Source organism: Macaca thibetana, chromosome 4, assembly GCF_024542745.1.
Source record: "Macaca thibetana thibetana isolate TM-01 chromosome 4, ASM2454274v1, whole genome shotgun sequence".
Taxonomy (NCBI): Eukaryota; Metazoa; Chordata; class Mammalia; order Primates; family Cercopithecidae; genus Macaca; species Macaca thibetana.
In genome coordinates this window covers 13,050,289-13,067,627 of record NC_065581.1, presented here as the reverse complement: position 1 = coordinate 13,067,627, position 17,339 = coordinate 13,050,289, and the positions used below count along the sequence as shown (strand labels likewise).

The 17,339-nt window shown below is 40.9% G+C and overlaps 1 protein-coding gene across 9 annotated transcripts in view; it reads right to left on the bottom strand.

Moving 5' to 3' along the window:
* The window catches only part of PHACTR1 (phosphatase and actin regulator 1), a 578,071-nt gene that overhangs the window by 215,312 nt on the left and 345,420 nt on the right, over positions 1-17,339 (bottom strand). The gene's annotated exons all lie outside the window — the stretch shown is intronic.

The window sequence follows — 17,339 nt, the reverse complement described above, 5'->3', positions numbered from 1 at the left end:
AGGTCAGAATACCATGAAATGTGGGTTCTTGGTATACAACTTTCTTTCTTTCTTTTTTTTTTTTTGAAATGGAGTCTCACTCTGTCGCCCAAGCTGGAGTGCAGTAGCGTCTTTTTTTTTTTTTTTTTTTTTTTTTTTGAAATGGAGTCTCACTCTGTCGCCCAAGCTGGAGTGCAGTAGCATCGTGATCTCAGCTCACTGCAACCTCCACCTCCCAGGTTCAAGCAATTCTCTTGCCTCAGCCTCCCATGTAGCTGGGATTACAGGTGCACACTGCCACGCCTGGCTAATTTCTTGCATTTTTAGTAGAGACAGGGTTTTACCATATGGGTCAGGCTGGTCTCGAACTCCTGATCTCAGGTGATCTGCCTGCCTTGGCCTCCCAAAGTGCGGGGATTACAGGCACGAGCCACTGCGCCCGGCATAACTTTTTCATTCATGTGATGTCATTAATATTCTACACGTTTTATATTCACAAATTGCCCCCACTCAACTCTCCTTCAGGGTAACAAAAAGAAGAAAGACCTTTAAACCTGACCTTCCAGAACTATTTGATTCAGTCTTTTTTTTTTTTTTTAAATTATTAAGGTTACTTTATATTTGTTTTAGTCAAACAAGTTCCAAATCCTCATTAATTCATTGCCTAATGTTATTTCTCTATCTCCTTCAACTTAAGGAAACCACCACTAACAAAACCAACCAAGCAACAAAAACCTTGTTTTAGTTTTGCTTTGTTTTTTTTTAAGCAGGCAAGTTCATACACATCATGTAGGTATCTTTCTCTGCCTTGGGAATCCAGAATTAGTCACCCAAATCGCCAAGTCCTATTTCCAATAGTTTCTGTTTTCTCAATGAGATTAGATTTCTGAATTCCAGTATGTTTAAAACTTACCTACCCAGATATGCATAACATCTTAACCTTTTCACTCTGTATGTTTTCAAGTCATGGTTAACTGTGATATTTCCAAGTAAAGCCCAGAAGACTTTGGGGTGAGACACCCTTGCAATTCTAATCCTCTGGGGCTATATCATTAACCAGTCCTGTGACCCTGGGCAAGTTACTGGCCCCTCCTAAGCCTCATTACCCTCACCTATCAAACAGGTATTAGGAATAACTAAGTAACCGCCTCAGAGGACTGCTGGGACGCTGAGAGCCAGACTGCAGCTAGTTCACACTTGTCAGGTGGGCACTCAAGCACTAGCTATTACCATTGTTACTAGTAGCGCTAATGTATATTAATAACATAATTATTAAGTTTTTAGTGAATAAAAGTCAAAGGGAAAAGGTAAAAGAATTCTGGGGAAACCCACAGGACCCCAATGAATATCTAGATTAAAGTGAAGAAATGAAAGGGCACATCTGTAATTCGACTAGATAGGGAAATGAAACTGAGGCTTAATTCAGAAGTGTCCTCAAAGGCAATGATAATCATTTCATAGAGTCAGGGTGCTATCGGAGGGGAAGCCTGCTAGGGTGAAAATGAGGCATTTGGTGTACACATACGTATTTGAGGTTCTGCAGAGGGCTGGTCTCGGGCAGAAGTTGGACCTGCCAACAGAGATCTGAGTCCAGTGCGGCCATGTAGTTGGAAACCAGCACTGTAGCCTAGACTACAGGCTAAGTTCAAATTCCAGCTTGGTCATTTCTAACTGGCAATTATCTAGTTTCCCTAAGCTTCAGTTTTCTCACTTGTCAAATGAAGTTAATAAAACTATATAGGCCCATTGCAAGATTCAAGTCCATAAGGCACGGAAAGGGTCACGTGTATTTCATATTATTAATACATAGTAATAGGAGCAGAGTACAACAGAAGATTGCTCCTGCTCCAGTCAATCGATATGACATTGTTGAAGCACATTCTCCCTGGGAAGAAGGAAACCAAAAGAACTTAGGAGACATCTAAGCTTTAGGTGGAATAAATGAGTGTTCCAAGAAGAAAAGGAGAGGGAAAGAATGAAAAGAAAACTAGAGCAGAGGAAGAGGAATAAAGAAAGAACAACGTGTTGAACATGAAGAGAAGTACTCAAGGAGAGTCAGGCATGACTCCCAGGTTGGTCCAAGGAGAGGCAGTGGTAAGACATGCGTGTCATGCATGTCTAGGGGCCTGGAAGTGGGGCAGAGGCACTAGACCTAGTGGCATGGGAGCTGATGACAGGAGCCATCAGAACTTTGGAGAGAAAAAGAAGTGTTAAAGGAATAGAGAATAAATTATTAGTGAAAGAAATTGCACTGGGACAGAATTTCCAGACAAGACATTCAGCAGAAGAGGTACAAGAGAGGTGGCAGAAACAGTGTGAGGACTGGGAACAAAGAAATTCAATTCTGTACAGAAGCAAAGATACTCAACTCCATTAATTAATTTAACTGAGATGGTAGACAGTGGAGGGCCATCTAAATGTTCTGCTGTGTCTGGGATCCAGTGATGCCTTCTGTTTTCTTTTGAAAGTTAACTGGCACTTCTTTTCTCTTTGTAAAACAGCACTGGCCTCAGGGCCTGCACTTCTGTCTCTGTGGTTTTGTGTAGGGTGACCATATTCTCCCTGCTTTCCTTAGCATAGGCCTCATTCAGATTATTGTTCAGCCTAAGGAGTTATAGCACCCCATTTCACTCTCGGAAATGCCCAGGTTTGGAACGTAAAGTACAAGGTCGCTCCACTTAAATACCTTCTGTTTTCGAGCCTTCTGACTTGCCACCAATTTCTGCGTTTTGAAAGGATACAGTGTTCACCTTCCCTCCCAAGAATATCTCTTCCTCTATTGTGCATATTTCTGCCCGTGACATAGCAAAGGAGAAACAGGATAAGGCACTTCCTCAGTGGCCATTGTGTTTGTTCACTTAATTGTAAATTCACAGAGAAAAGGAAATACTTTAGTGAAGAAACTTGCTTGTACCCAGGAAAATAAGGAACAAAACTCCAGCTTTGTGGAATTGTACAATGTGTCTAAAGGCAGGCTCCTAAACTCAGCACTGAAGTGAACACTGCCTAGATCTAAGAGAAGCTTATCAGAATCATGAAGTTATCCATACACCATCCACAGACTGAAAATAGGAAATAAACCTTTCCTTACTCTAAGATGTCTGTTGTGTTTTTCAAATGCATGTATAGAAGAAAAAATAATGGTAGATAAAACTTACGTGCAAGGTACTATTCTAAGACATTTCCATCAATTAACTTCTTTTTGAATCCTTAAAACAAATTTATAGGATGCCAGTTTTTGTTGTTGTTGTTGTTGTTTGTTTGTTTGTTTTTGAGGCAGAGTCTCACTCTGTCACCCAGGCTGGAGTGCAGTGGTGCCATCTTGGCTCACTGCAACCTCCATCCCCCAGGTTTAAGCAATTCTCATGCTTCAGCCTCCAGAGTAGGTGGGGCTATAGGCACACGCCACTATGCTCAGCTAATTTTTGTAGTTTTAGTAGAGGTGGGGTTTCACCGTGTTGGCCAGGCTGGTCTCAAATTCCAGACCTCAGGAGATCCACCTGCCTTGGCCTCCCAAAGGTGCTGGGGCACCGTGCCTGGCCTAAGGTGCCAGTTTTATCCCTATGTTAAAGTTGAAGGAACTAAGGCAGAGAGAATACAAAAAACTTGGCCAAGGTAACTCAGCAGTCAGTCTCCAGAATTTGACCCCTAACCACTAGTCTATATCACCTCTCCCATAAAACTCCTTATCTTAGAAGTAGCCACACATACATCATACAATAAAAAGTTTGTATCTTTTTATAGAAATATTTCTGTGCCTAGCCCCAAATCTAGCAACCACTGAGGCCTCTGTAATTACTGTCTGATTACCTAATCTATGCATATTTTGTTCCTATATATCATACAGCAGAAAGAGATAGTTATATTGAAAACATAAATGGAATGATTTTGAATGTTTGTTTCATGCCAGTATCAATTTACTCTTTCTTAGCCATTCAACAAATAGAGTGCATCCTCCAAGTACATGGCATTGAACTAGATGCTGTGGGGTTCATACAAAGATGAGTATGCTACACCTTGACTTTCCCCTTTAAAGGTTTTCAATAAAGACTCGTATCATGGCTTCCAGTGTCAGTTTTTTGATTTTCTCTTCTTTCACATTTCTTTATAGACATATGTTTAAAAAGGAAAGTATCTTGTAATATCATTGTTATGTGCAGAAGAATTACGTTTTAAAACATCTGAATTATTGATTTCCACCCTCATGGATCTGAAATGCGATACAGTTGAGAAGACTATGGGCTAAGTTCAAATTCTAGCTCTGTTATTTCTAACTGGCAATTATTTAATCTCCCTAAGCTTCAGTTTCCTCGTCTGTCAAGTGAAGTTAATAATACTATATAGGTCTGGTACAAGATTCAAGTCCATAAGTCATGGAAAAGGTCAAGTATACTTCGTATTACATAGTAACATGAGCAGAGCACAACGGAAGATTGCTCCTGCTGTTGTCATCAATATAACATTGTTGAAGCACATCCTACCTGGGAAGAAGGAAACAAGGAGCAGCTGTTGTCTTGCCACACCTTGAACAATGGTAGTAGCTGGCTTCCAAAGACGGGCCCCACTGAACCTTGTTCTGGCATCCGCACCCTTGTTTAGTCCACCCAACAACGAATCTGGGCTGGCCCCATGGCTTGCTTTAACCATTAGAATAATGTGACTATAATACTAAGCCAATGTTGTACCTAAGCCTTTAAAAGGCATGGAAGCATCTTATTTTGTGCTTTTAGGGGCCCTCAACTCCCTGCTGGAGAGACCATAGGAAGAAACCACATGGAAAAGCCCTGAGACTACATAAACAGGGAAAGCGGCCCAGCTTTCCTCGCACCTTAGTGAGCCTCCAGATAACTCCAATGCAATCTACCTGAAAATGCATGAGAGACCCCAAGAGAGACCAGCAGAAGAACAATCTCACTGAGCCCAGTCAATCCCCAAGCCATAAGCGATAATACAGAGGTTGCTGTTTTCAAGCCATTATGTTTTAGGGGGTTTTGTAACACAGCAATAGATAACCCAAATTGTCCAAATTGGACAATAATTCTGTGCAAACAACCTGAGCTTTTAACACACGCTGTCATTTAGCCTAACCTGTGCACGACTATGAAAAACTGAAAAACAATCATGAATGATGACAAATTCTTCAAAGATTGGGACCTTCCATCGTATGCATCCATAAGTACCCTAAGTATCCTACCTCCTCTCCTCTTTCAGATCTTAGTAAACAGAGAAACTTAAAAATATATTAATATCTGGCTGGCTTATTGACTTTCAGTTCAATATGTACTTATCTGGTACCTATTCTGTACCAGGTGCTCCGCTCAACACTAGAAGACAAAAGGATATCAGCAGAGTCAATGCGATTAAGGATTTCATAGCCTGGACTTACAAGCAGAAAGTGCTGGATAAAGTTCGCTTTGAGAAGAAATAATTACATCTTTTACAATCCACCCCTAGAAGGTAACGGATTGCCATAGTCTTTTAGTCTGTACCTGTTAGAGATTTTTTTAAAAACATAAAACAGGACCATTAAGTCTACTTTGCTTTCTAACCACTAGATGTTCCCTTTCTGAGTCATGATGAATACGCAGCTAAGAATATTCCTTGCTTATCTATGCTGGATCTTTTTTTTTTTTTTTTTTTTTTTTTTAAGAAGAAATGAAATGCTCCCTCCAATGAAATGCTCCAATCACTCACCCAAAGGGAATATGTGATCTGGCCAGATGCTGAAGGCTATTCAACTTGGTTTGATAGTTTCTTATTAAAATCAGATGCTAACTAGTGTTGATTATTTGCATGTTTGTTTTTCCTAGTCACGAGAATTGTCATTGCTGAAAAATGTGTGCAAATATATTTATTTGGCTTAACAGTCACTTTGCTGATGTTTCAATTTCCCTGGGAATGCCACAGCCATGTTAAGGCAAATTTTGCAGCTTGACACAATCTAACCAATCTTAAAATCTCCCTCAAGCTCATATCCTCTTTTGATGTTTACTATCTAACCAATCTTAAAAAACATCTCCCTCAAGCTCACATCCTCTTTTGATGTTTACTATATATTTCTCATTTCCCCTCTCAACCCAACATCTTAAAAGAAGATGACTACTTCCTCTCCTCTCAATTACTCCTCAACCATATGCTATCTAAATCCCAGCCACGTGGCTTCCCTAAAGTCATAATCCCAAAGGGCAGCAATGATGAGCTGTCTATGCCCACCAGACACGTCTCAGTCCTTACCATCTTGTCAAGATCTGCCAGAGTAGACTCTTCTTTCTGGAGCCCTCTCCTCCTCTGGTTCACCGAGACCACCAGTCCCTCCTAGTTTTCCTCCAAACTCTAGTGGGCCATCTGCCTTCTCTGATAAATTCATCTTTTTCCCTCACAAATCTGTTCCTCTTCAGTGTCCCTGACTTAGTCAATGGTACAATGTGGAGGGAAAGTTAAATATTAAACTCGAACTCAATTGTACATGGACACAAACAATGGTCACCAAGTCCCGGAACAGGTGAGTTAAGGCGTTCATCCAGCGCTGTTTTGGAGAAATCTCTATTTCAATCTATTCCTATACATTAGTTATTGAAAAACAACAGACAATCGCGAAAATCAAGTTGACTTTTGTGTTCCTTGAGCCCAGTCGCGAAGGGCCTTCTTGACTGGGCTTCATGCCAAACAACTCGTTACAAAAAGACCTAGGGTCCCAGATCGCGCTGAAGCTTCATGAGACCTCTCCTCATCTGTGCACGCACGAGTGGCTGACTCTGGAGCCCAGGCTGTTCCTTCCCGGTCTGGTGGTGAATCCTCCATAGTCTGGCGAGTGTGTATATATACATACATATATATATATATATATATGTATATTCCCTTCTCCCCTTCCTGTTGCAATTTATTATATTCATTTGCATATTATACAATTTGCTTATTATAGCTGCATTGCCATTTACGTGGGATAAAGCTTGTTTACCCTTAAAGGTATCGTGGGTGTGTCTTTTCTTCTCCCCTCGCACAACTCCCGCACAGAACATACCTCCATCCATTTAATTGCTCAGTGAGAAATGAAAGAGTGGTTTTTTTTGTTCTTCTCCCCACTTCCACATCCAATCTGTAATCAAGTCTTGCTCATTCTGTCTCCTAAATATCTCTTGGATCTGTTCACAGTCTTCAGTTCCTAATGTCACTATTTTAGTCTAGGCTATCTCCCTCTCTCCCCAACATTATAATCAACCACCTGCTAACCAGTTTCCTTGTTATCAGAATCAATAAGGACGCAATATTCCATTTGATGTGACAGGAATGAGGTATCATCTTAATTCTATCACAAGTAAATTTTCTCTCATTACCAACACAACATCAACATTTATAGAAGTTGTTATGTTATAAACTTGTAAACACTACTTGGTGCCACGCCAAGCTTTTCCCATAATATAGAGAATAATTGTTCTAAAATGCAAGTCCTCTCATAATTTCCTATTGCATTAGGATGACACCCAGACTCCTTAACATACCTCATAAGACCCTTTACGAGCAGATTCTTGTCCATCTCTTCAGCCTCATCTCTCACTACTCTCTGTCCTTCCCCCAACAATCCTTTTGAAGTCATAATTTATTTTATTTTTTTGAGACAGGGTCTTGCTCCATTGCCCAGGCTGGAGTGTGGTAGTGCAAACATGACTCACTGCAGCCTTGATCTCCTGGACTGATGTGATCCTCCCACCTTAGCCTCTCCAGTAGCTGGGACTTCAGGCATACGCCATCACACTCAGCTAATTTTTATTTTTTCATTTCATTTCATTTCATTTCATTTTGCAGTGATGATGGGGTCTTGCTGTGTTGTCAAGGCTAGTCTCAAACTCGTGGGCTCAAGTAATTCTCCCGCTTTGGCCTCCCAAAGTGCTGGGATTACAGGCATGAGTCAAGGTGCCCGGCCATAATTTCTTTTTAAGCTGTAGACTGTTAACGTCTCCTCTCTTCCCTGGTTCTCCTACATTCCGTTCTGCCTACCAGGAGAGATTTCTTCACATGCATTGCTAACCCCTTGGTGAAACATCCCTTTGTCTAGCAAACCTTTCCCGGTAACTTGCCACTCAATTGGGTATGTCTCCTTCAAGCTCTCAAAGCCCCTGTACATCTCTTATCACTTCACTTCTACTTTATTGTAATTGCTGGCTTTATTATCTGTTTTCCCTTTAAGACCATAACCTTTGGGAGGTAGGGGCCATGTCCGTCCTCACTGTTGCAATGGTGTGGATTTCGTATGAACAATGGCAGCATCTGGCACATAAATAAATTCAATACAGTAAGCTAGTATCGTGTATGAACTTCCTATAGTTTACAGAAGTCCAACAGCCTAGGCTCTGAACAAGTAGACTATGTTATTCTGTTAGACTGAGAAACAGGAACACCAAGGGAGCACTTAAGTTAGAGTGCAAGGCCTGTAATCCTTCATCTTTCAAGCACATCAGAACCTATTCATAATCATTCATTTTTTTCAACCTATCAATTTTGTCTCTTTGCTTTAAGCTTCCAGCTCAAGAGTTATGCCAGTGATGGGGCATGGAGTCTTCATGGTGGACGTAGCTAGTCTTATGCTGGATAAGAGGCCATGTTTCCCTTTACTAACAATGATCTTCCATCCCACACTACAAAGATGTCAAGGCAAGACATGATGTAACTATGGGTTTATTTTTCTATTCCAAGAATTGCAGATGTACTCTGTCAATGAGATGGAATGCTAGGGTTTCCTGACAGAAGAATGAGAAATCTGGGGTTAGCATGGAGGGCAACCATCCTGGACACGAGGAACAGACTCTTCCAGAACAGCCCAGAAGCCTATCACCATCAGGTCCAAAGGCAGAATCCAATGTAGACTGCCTTGGCTATCCAAGAATTTTTATTTAAAGAAGAATAATCCTAGATATGTGGGCTTCCATGGAAGTGATTCCTGGGACATAGTGGTTGTTAAAGTCATAAGCAACTCTGGGTGAACTGATGGAAGAAATAAGGGAAGCAGAGTCTAGCCCTGTGGGAAAGGGGAAGCTAGGAAACTAGGCGAAGTGTTTGGCTAACAGGCCAGGGTTAAGGGCTGGTTCTTGTTTGATTGGGGGATTTCAGGATAAACAGAACCTACGGCAAAATGACAATTAGGCAGAGGGGGCTTAGGGAGAGGGCTGGAGCTCTATGCTCACCTGAGTGCCTAAAGACTTTCCTGTGCATACATACTGTTACATCAGTCTTGTGTTGCAAATAAAATACTGGGCAAAAGCAAGGAGACTGTTTCTGGACACTGTCGTGAGTATCAGGAAAGTTTCCAACGTATTTCCGGCCCAGCCCTTCATTATTGCCATCATTTAGGTGAGGCTGACACAAGCAGACTAAGGCTACGTTTTACAGGTTCCCAATTGCATGGAAGATGAACAAGCAATCAATTATTTGTATCTGAAGCTGCTGCCTAATTATCGTACTACTTTACCTATATCAGGTGGCTATGCTAATAGCTGGAGTGAAACATTCAAAAGCAAATTATGGTTTTGATTTTCTATGAATCAATTGAACTGCAGTACTTTATTGCTTAAAAATATGATGGACCAAAACATCTTAATTTGGAAAAAGAAAAACAGAAAATTTTTCCAAGAAAATATCAATTCAAAATTAGTTGAATGCAAAAACCAAAGAGGAAATTTCCTTTTTTTCCTCGATTGAAAATGGCAAATTAAGTCAGCACAAAACTCAGCAAATAAGATATATAGTTGTTAGTCTACTAGTAAGTAGGATCATTTACCATGTTTTCAATAAGGCAATTTCCAGTTTCCTAACTTTTTCCTCTACCTCAACTGTCCACTCCCATGGTCTGAGTTTTTATCTTGTCTCTATAACTGTACCACCTTAAAAACCACTAATTCAAGAATGCAGCTGTTTACCTATCAGCTCGTGATCTGTATTGCTTCTGCAATTGTCCCCACTGACCAATTTAAACTTCTTTGACCTCTTCGGAAATTAATATTTATTGATTTTTTTCTAATTCCTCTGAACTCCCCTGGACCTTTCCTGTGCTATCTAAAATTCAGTACTGCAGTGGGTCCCCTGCCAAACTGTGTCCCCCAAAAGATACATCCAAGTCCCAACCCTTGGTGCCCATGAATGTGATCTTATTTGGAAATAAGGTCTTTGCAGATATAACAAATTCAAGGATATCTGAATGAGAATATCCTGGATATACAGGTGGTCCCTAAATCCAATTTCTGGTATCCTTATAAGAGAAAAGGAGAAAGAGAGAGACTTGAGACACAGAGAGATGCCATGTGAAGGTGGTGGCAGAGATTCAAATTATGCAGCTGCCAGCTAAGGAACACCAAGGATTACCAGTGGCCACTGGCAGGGAGGAGAGAGGCATGAACAGATTCTCCCTTAGAGTTTCCAGAATGAACCCACCCTGCCAACACTTTGACTTTAGATTTCTGGAACTGCAGGAGAAGCTCTGTTGTTTTAAGCCACCAAGTTTATAGTAATTTGTTATAGCAGCTTAGGAAACTAACTCAATCTCCCTTGCCCTCCTTTTCTTTCTACTTATCTGGCAAAGCTCCAGTTCTGGATGGACCCAACTATTAGCTATACCAGGACAGCCAAAAGCCCGTGAAAAAAAGTCATCAGTATCATGCAGAGTCATAATCATCAATCTGGAATGGACTTCACCCTGTACGTTCTTCTCCTCCTCTCCCTGTTAGGAGATAACCTCGCTTATTACCTAGACAAACTCAGTCACCACTGGATGAGCTCACCAAATGTATCATTCTATCTACTGCTGCAGCTTCCCTCTGATTGCAGTGGAGTTCATTCCTTTTCTGATACCGGCCCTTCTTTCTGTGTCTTGTAACCCATCTACTCCTCACTTCTCAGCACCCTTACCCTATCTCTTCTGTCTGATATATTCTAACTCCTTCTACTGCCTCTTTCACATTTGCTTTTCCTCTTGATTTCTCTTGCATGATGACAAACAATGGTGACAAATCAGAAGGCACACATACAACCCCCTACAGACACAAATAGATTTCCTCCATCATCCATCTTGTCCTATTTCTTACCCACTTAACTGCTGAACTTCTCAAAAATTTAATCCCATTTTCACCCAGTTCCCACTAACTTCTCACTCTACACTAATCTGACATCTGCCCCAAACAATCCACCCAGGCAGCACTTGCTAAGTCACCAATAATCTCTAGTTGAGTGGAACCACTAGTGTCAATGGACATTTTTCTGTACTTCTTCCACTTGACTTCATCGTATTAAACACAGTTAACTGTAGCCTCCTGGATGCCTTCTGTTCTTGGTGTCCACCTCATCTTAGGCTTATGGTTTTCCTCCTACCTCTCTGGCCACTGCCTCTCTATCTCCTTTACAGGCTCCTCCTCCTCTATCTAGTCTTAGGGACAATAATCTTCCCTTGTCTATAAGACTGTCCTTGGCCCTCTTTTCTTTCCATTCTGTTCTTGTTTCCTAGCCAATCTTATATGTAATCATCACTCTAATTATTATACATATGCAAATGACCTGAAATTTACATAACCAGCCCAGACCTCTCTTTTGCATTCCATATATTCAACTGCCAACTCTGGATATCACAAAGTTGACTCAAGCACATACCTACACATCTAAAATTGGAATCATACCCCCAAACCTGTCACTCTTCTAAAGTACTCATCTCACGTAAAGTCACCACCATAAACCAACATTAGGGTGTCAAACTTTACACTTTAAAACAATTTTTTTATTTTTAAAATTGTCAACTTTATTGAGGTATAATTGTATACAAACTGCATGTTTACATATACAAGTAGATGAGTTTGGACGTATGCATCCAACCAAGATATCACCACAATCAAGGTAATAAACACATCCATCACCTTCAAAAGTTTCCTTGTGTCCCTCTGTGGGCTTTTTGCGTGTGTATGTGTGTGTGTGTGTGTGTGTGGTAAGAACATTTAACATAAAATCTACCACCTTAAATTTTTAAGTGCATAATACTGGATTGTTAATTAGAGACACCGTATTATACAGTAGACCTCTAGAACTAATTCATCTTGCATAACTGAGCTTTTATGGCCACTGAGAAACAACTCCCCACTTCCCCGTCCCCTGGCAACCACCCTTCTACTTGACTCTTTCAGATATCTCATGGAAGTGGGCTCATGCCACATTTGTCCATCTGTACCCAGTATATTTCACTTGGCCTGGTGCCCTCCAGGTTTACCCATTTTGTCACAAATGGTAGGATTTCCTTCTCTTTTAAGACTAAATAATATTGCCCCCAAATGTCAAAATGGAACATTCCTTTCCAAAGGTGACACTGCTTCCATCTCTCCTTTCCATGTCTGCCCCATTACTAAGTCTTTTGTTCCTTATAAAATCTCTCAAATCCATCCCTTTCTACTACCACACATTAGTTCAGGCTACTATCATCTGCAAAATGCCTCGCACTGGTTGTCTGCAGCCACTCACACGCCTGAATCTGCTCTAAACAAGGCAGAATCAGTGGGGAGCTGGTGTTTGGTTACCTCTCCAGCCTCAGCCCGCACCACACTCAGCTCTCCATTCTCTAGCCACTGGTCTTTCTCGCTCTCCTAGACTGCTCACCTCTCCTTCTTCTACTACAGGGCCTTTGCACAAGCTCTTTCTGCTGCTCATTTTCTACATTTCTATACTTTCCTCAGACTCTAGCCCAAACCTCTCTTCCTTAGGGAAGTTTCCCTGACCCCTCAAGACTAAGTGAAGTCCCCCCTCTCATTCTCCCAAGTACCTTTCCTTCATTGCCCTTATCACAGGTGTGACTTTACCTTTACTTTTGTAATTTCAACATTTGACCAGCTGTCTCTCCACTATATCGTGCATGCCAGGAGGTCACCGACTAGGTCTGGTTTAGCTCACAGCTATATACCCGGAGCCAGGTGACATTCCGGCATGTGGTAGACACTTAGTAAAAGTTTTTCATGTTTTTCTCTCCCCACCAAAACCCAAGACCCTAGGTGTGCAGAAAATCTTAGAAGCACAAAGGGAATTCTGACATATTGTAGATTTCCAGGGCCAACCCCTGCAGCTTATGATTTTCTGTCAAGAGGAAATAAAAGCATAACTCAGTGGTGTCTTCACAGTTTCTGCCTGCCAGTTCTACTTTTCTATAAATACAGTCCTCATTTTCAAGGATTTTGGATAAGATCGCTGCAGTTGACTATTTTGGGGAGGCACTGCCTGTTCTATTTCAGAGGGGATGTTATCATCTGTCTTCATTCCTGGGGCAGGTGTGGAGACGCATTGTGGACAACACTGCAGATTCACATAAGAAGCTGAATGTATCAGGCTCACAGGTTCACAAGCCCTGGGCAGGGCCTCAGAGGGCAGACTGAAAGGCATGTGGGGATCGTCTCCCTGAAGACCCATTACTTTATGTTTCACCCATTCCTGTTTTCCTCCTGCCATCCTGTGATGCAGGACTGCTGCTGAGAGCTACTCCTTGTCTTAATAGTGCTTTCACCACCACCTGGAGCTCAGCCTCTGGGTCTTAACGCTCAGGACCTTTTAAGGATGGCAGCCTTCAGCTTAGAATAGGAAAGATGTAAGAGTAGCATTCGAAGTGGAGGTCTAAGTTCAAAACATTCATGTAAACGTTGATGTCAAAATTGAGGGAAACGTTGAAATCATAATTTTCCAATGTAGTTTTCTTATCGCTATACAAGAGCAAACAAGATTTCTGAGTGTCCCCTTGTATAAGGTACACTATTTACTATCAAATATTGCAATTTATTCCTTGTATAAAGGTATACCCAGAAATTTAATTACAAAGAGACACATAAGCCCCTGTAACAAGTTACAGTTAAACCACAGTATACCTAATCATGGCAAATTATAAATGTAACCCAGTCTGTAAACAATAACAAGCCAAGTAAACACTGTATTGATGCCTTTTTGTGTGTTCAAAGAAGGATATACTTTTAAATACAAATAAATAATACAATTATATGGACTTATCCTTTGTATTTAAAAAGGTGGATAATATTGTATATATGAAAGGATATGACATAGACTGAGTAAGATTTTCTCATTAACCAAAGTCTACTCAGGCTCCCCTGAACTCCTTTTTCCTTTTTTCTAAATTAATACACAATAGTTGTATATATTTTGGGGGTACATTTTGATATATATTTGTATATAAATACATACATTTTGTATATATTTAGGGGTGATATTTGGATGCATGTATACAATGTATAGTGATCAAATCAGGATAATTGGGAATATCCATCATCTCAAACAGTTATCTTTTCTTTGTTAGAACATTCCAATTCTTCTCTTCCAGCTAGTTGAAATTTATAAAAAATTCTTAACTATAGTCTAATCTATTATACTTTATTCCTTCTAACTAACTGTAGTTTTGTACTCATTAACCAACTTCTCTTCATTCTCCCTTCCCCCACCCTGAACTCTTTTTCACTGAGCCTGACTTTGGCCTTCCATGTTCTTCTTTCCATTGTCCAATTTCAGCAAGGATCCTGGTAAGTCAGTTTAACCAGAATCTCCCCATCTTCAATATCAGATCATTCTCATTATTTAATCATCAGGTTCCTCAGTCCCCACCATCTCCCAGGTGATAGCTGATCACCCTGGCCTGTCTTCAGCAAGAATCCTGTTACATTGGCTTAGCCAGAATCCCCCTTACTCTTGATGTTTCCTTTTAGTAATTTTCCACCCAGGGACCCTCACTCTGCTCCTTGGTTGTAAATTCCCACTTGCCCATGCTGTATCAGAGTTGAGTCCTGACCATTTCTCCCACTGCAAGACCTGATTGCAGTGGTCCCTATACTTCTCTCAGTGGCCTTATCTTCAACAAGCATCAATGAATAACTTTTCCTTTAACAACACATACATACAAGACAAAGATATGTATACCAGCTAAAATTGGCTAACCAATGAACATTCCCTCAATCAACCAATTCTCATGTATATTTATTTAGATATGACTCTTATACACACATGGAAAAGTTTGCTTTTTGTATGTGTGAGATAGTGTCTCCGCTGGTCACCCAAGCTAAAGTATAGCGGCACGAGCACAGCTCACTGCAGCCTTGAACTCCTGGGTTCAAGCAATCCTCTCACCTCAGCCTCCTGAGTACCTGGGACTACAGACATGTGTCCCCATGCTAATTTTATGTTTTGTAGAGATGAGGTCTCACTATGTCACCTAAGCTGATCTTTAACTTCTGGGCTCAAGGGATCCTCTTACCTGGGCTGCCCAAAATGTTGAGATTGCAAGAGAGAGCTACTGTGTCTGGCCAACTTTTTTAAAACTAGCATATCTTTAGTTACGTCACGTGCTCATCCATCTATCATGATATAAAGGTATTCTCCAGTGTATTCTCTACTTTCTCTAATTCAGGAGCAGAATGTCTCTAAGAAAACAAAACAAAACTGCATACAAATATCGCATTCACCTGCCACGTTCATCAGTCTGGCCATAGAGATCACAAGAACTTGCTATGATCGTTAATGATAAGAATGATTTAAGGTTAGCAACTCTGTTTGTCGCATGTTTTTATTCTTTCTCCCAAATGAGCTTAAAACAAAATTTTTGAAGATGTTTAATAATTCCTGAGTAATCTGATGCCATTGTATTTGCACCTATCAGGTGATAAGTTTTCCAATGTCTTGAAGAAGTTGGCATAACGGGGCATGTGAGAAGCCTCAGGGCTTTGCCTTGTGGCCTTGTCAAATGTACTAAACAAAGCCCTTGACTTGCCAGGAGGAAATGCATCCACCACTCCATCATTCAGGGATTCATGCTGACAAATGACAATTACCGAAATGTATATACAAACCATTTCGCTTAGCAAAGTCAGGAAGAGACCTTATGGCATCTTTGTTTTATATATATATATATATATTTCAATGCTTATAAAACACTCCCATTTTCTTTCTTGTTTCAGTGTCTTACATCTTACTTTGCCTAAAGAATGTATTTCATTTAGAGTTCTTCTCTCTGAGACAATGACCTAAGTGCCCTTTCCTGTCTCACTCAGCAGAGGATACGCATTTGGAGTTTTGTTCACTTGTAAATCACTCAGTTGTTTTTAGGGATGCACAAATGACCTACAGGTTTTGCGACACCTTAAGGAACCAGTACAACGACTGAGAGAGTAGAGAATGCAGAGCCAGAGTGGTGGGACTTATATGAGAAATGATTTAGAAATTTATGAAATTCAGAGATTCATTCTTATCTCAGGAATTAACAAATATAACATCAGCATGGTGGGGCTTCCATCTAAGAAACAGAGTCAGAAAACATGAGCTAGTCAGAAAACATGGCTACCATGAGAATTAAGATTTCAAGACTCTGCCGCTTTTCTATGTTATTCTCTTTATTTTCCAAAAGTGATTAGCATTAAAATTCTCAGATCTGTGGACTGATATTCAGGTACAAGAAGCACATCTCCTATTTCAAGGTTAGTTTGGGGGTGAGGCAAAGCAGGAGGAAACCCAAGAAATGGAAGAGGTGATGATTCTGAGCAGGCGAGAAGGCAGGTTGAGTTTTTGAGGATGTAGAGGGAAGAAGGAAATGAAAGCCTTCAAGCCAGGGTAGCCTTGGCAATGACTGGGCACGTGATTAGAAAAATCAAAATGAAGTTCCATGGACTTAGTTGTGACCCTCCCACATTCATATGTTGAAACCCTCACTCCCCATGTGTTGGTATTTGGAGAAAGGGGACTTTGGGAGGTGATTAGGATTAGATGAGGTCATGTAGGTAGGGCACTCATGATGGATTTAGTGTCTTTATAAGGAGAGACTCTCACCAGCCTGCTCACACTCACTTACGCACATGCTCTCTCTGTGCACACAAAAATGAAGAGGTGATGTGAGTGTACAGCAAGATGGCTGCCGCCCACAAGACAAGAGAAGAGGCCTCAGAAGGAAACCTATCTTGCAGCAACTTGATCTTGGTCTTCCAGCCTCCAGAACTGTGAGAAACACATTTCTGTTGTTTAAGCCACCCAGTCTATGGTGTTTTGTTATGGCAGCCCAAACCGACCAAAACCAAAGAGAATCTATATAGCTCTTCCACTATCTGACTGCAGACCCAATGGGGCGAAGTCAAAACTCTGTGTCTTTCCCTGTAGCACATTTCCCTCTGCACACCCTTACTTATTGAAAAAATATCCACCTAAGATGCCACACGAACTCTCCACAAACATTAACTCATGTAAGGTATTTTTCTTACTTCTATTTTTATAGATGAGGAAGCTAAAGTACAGCATTAATAAACTGAGCAAGATCATATAACCAGCAAGTATCAGATTTGGGATTCCACCCCAGGAAGTCTGGCTCC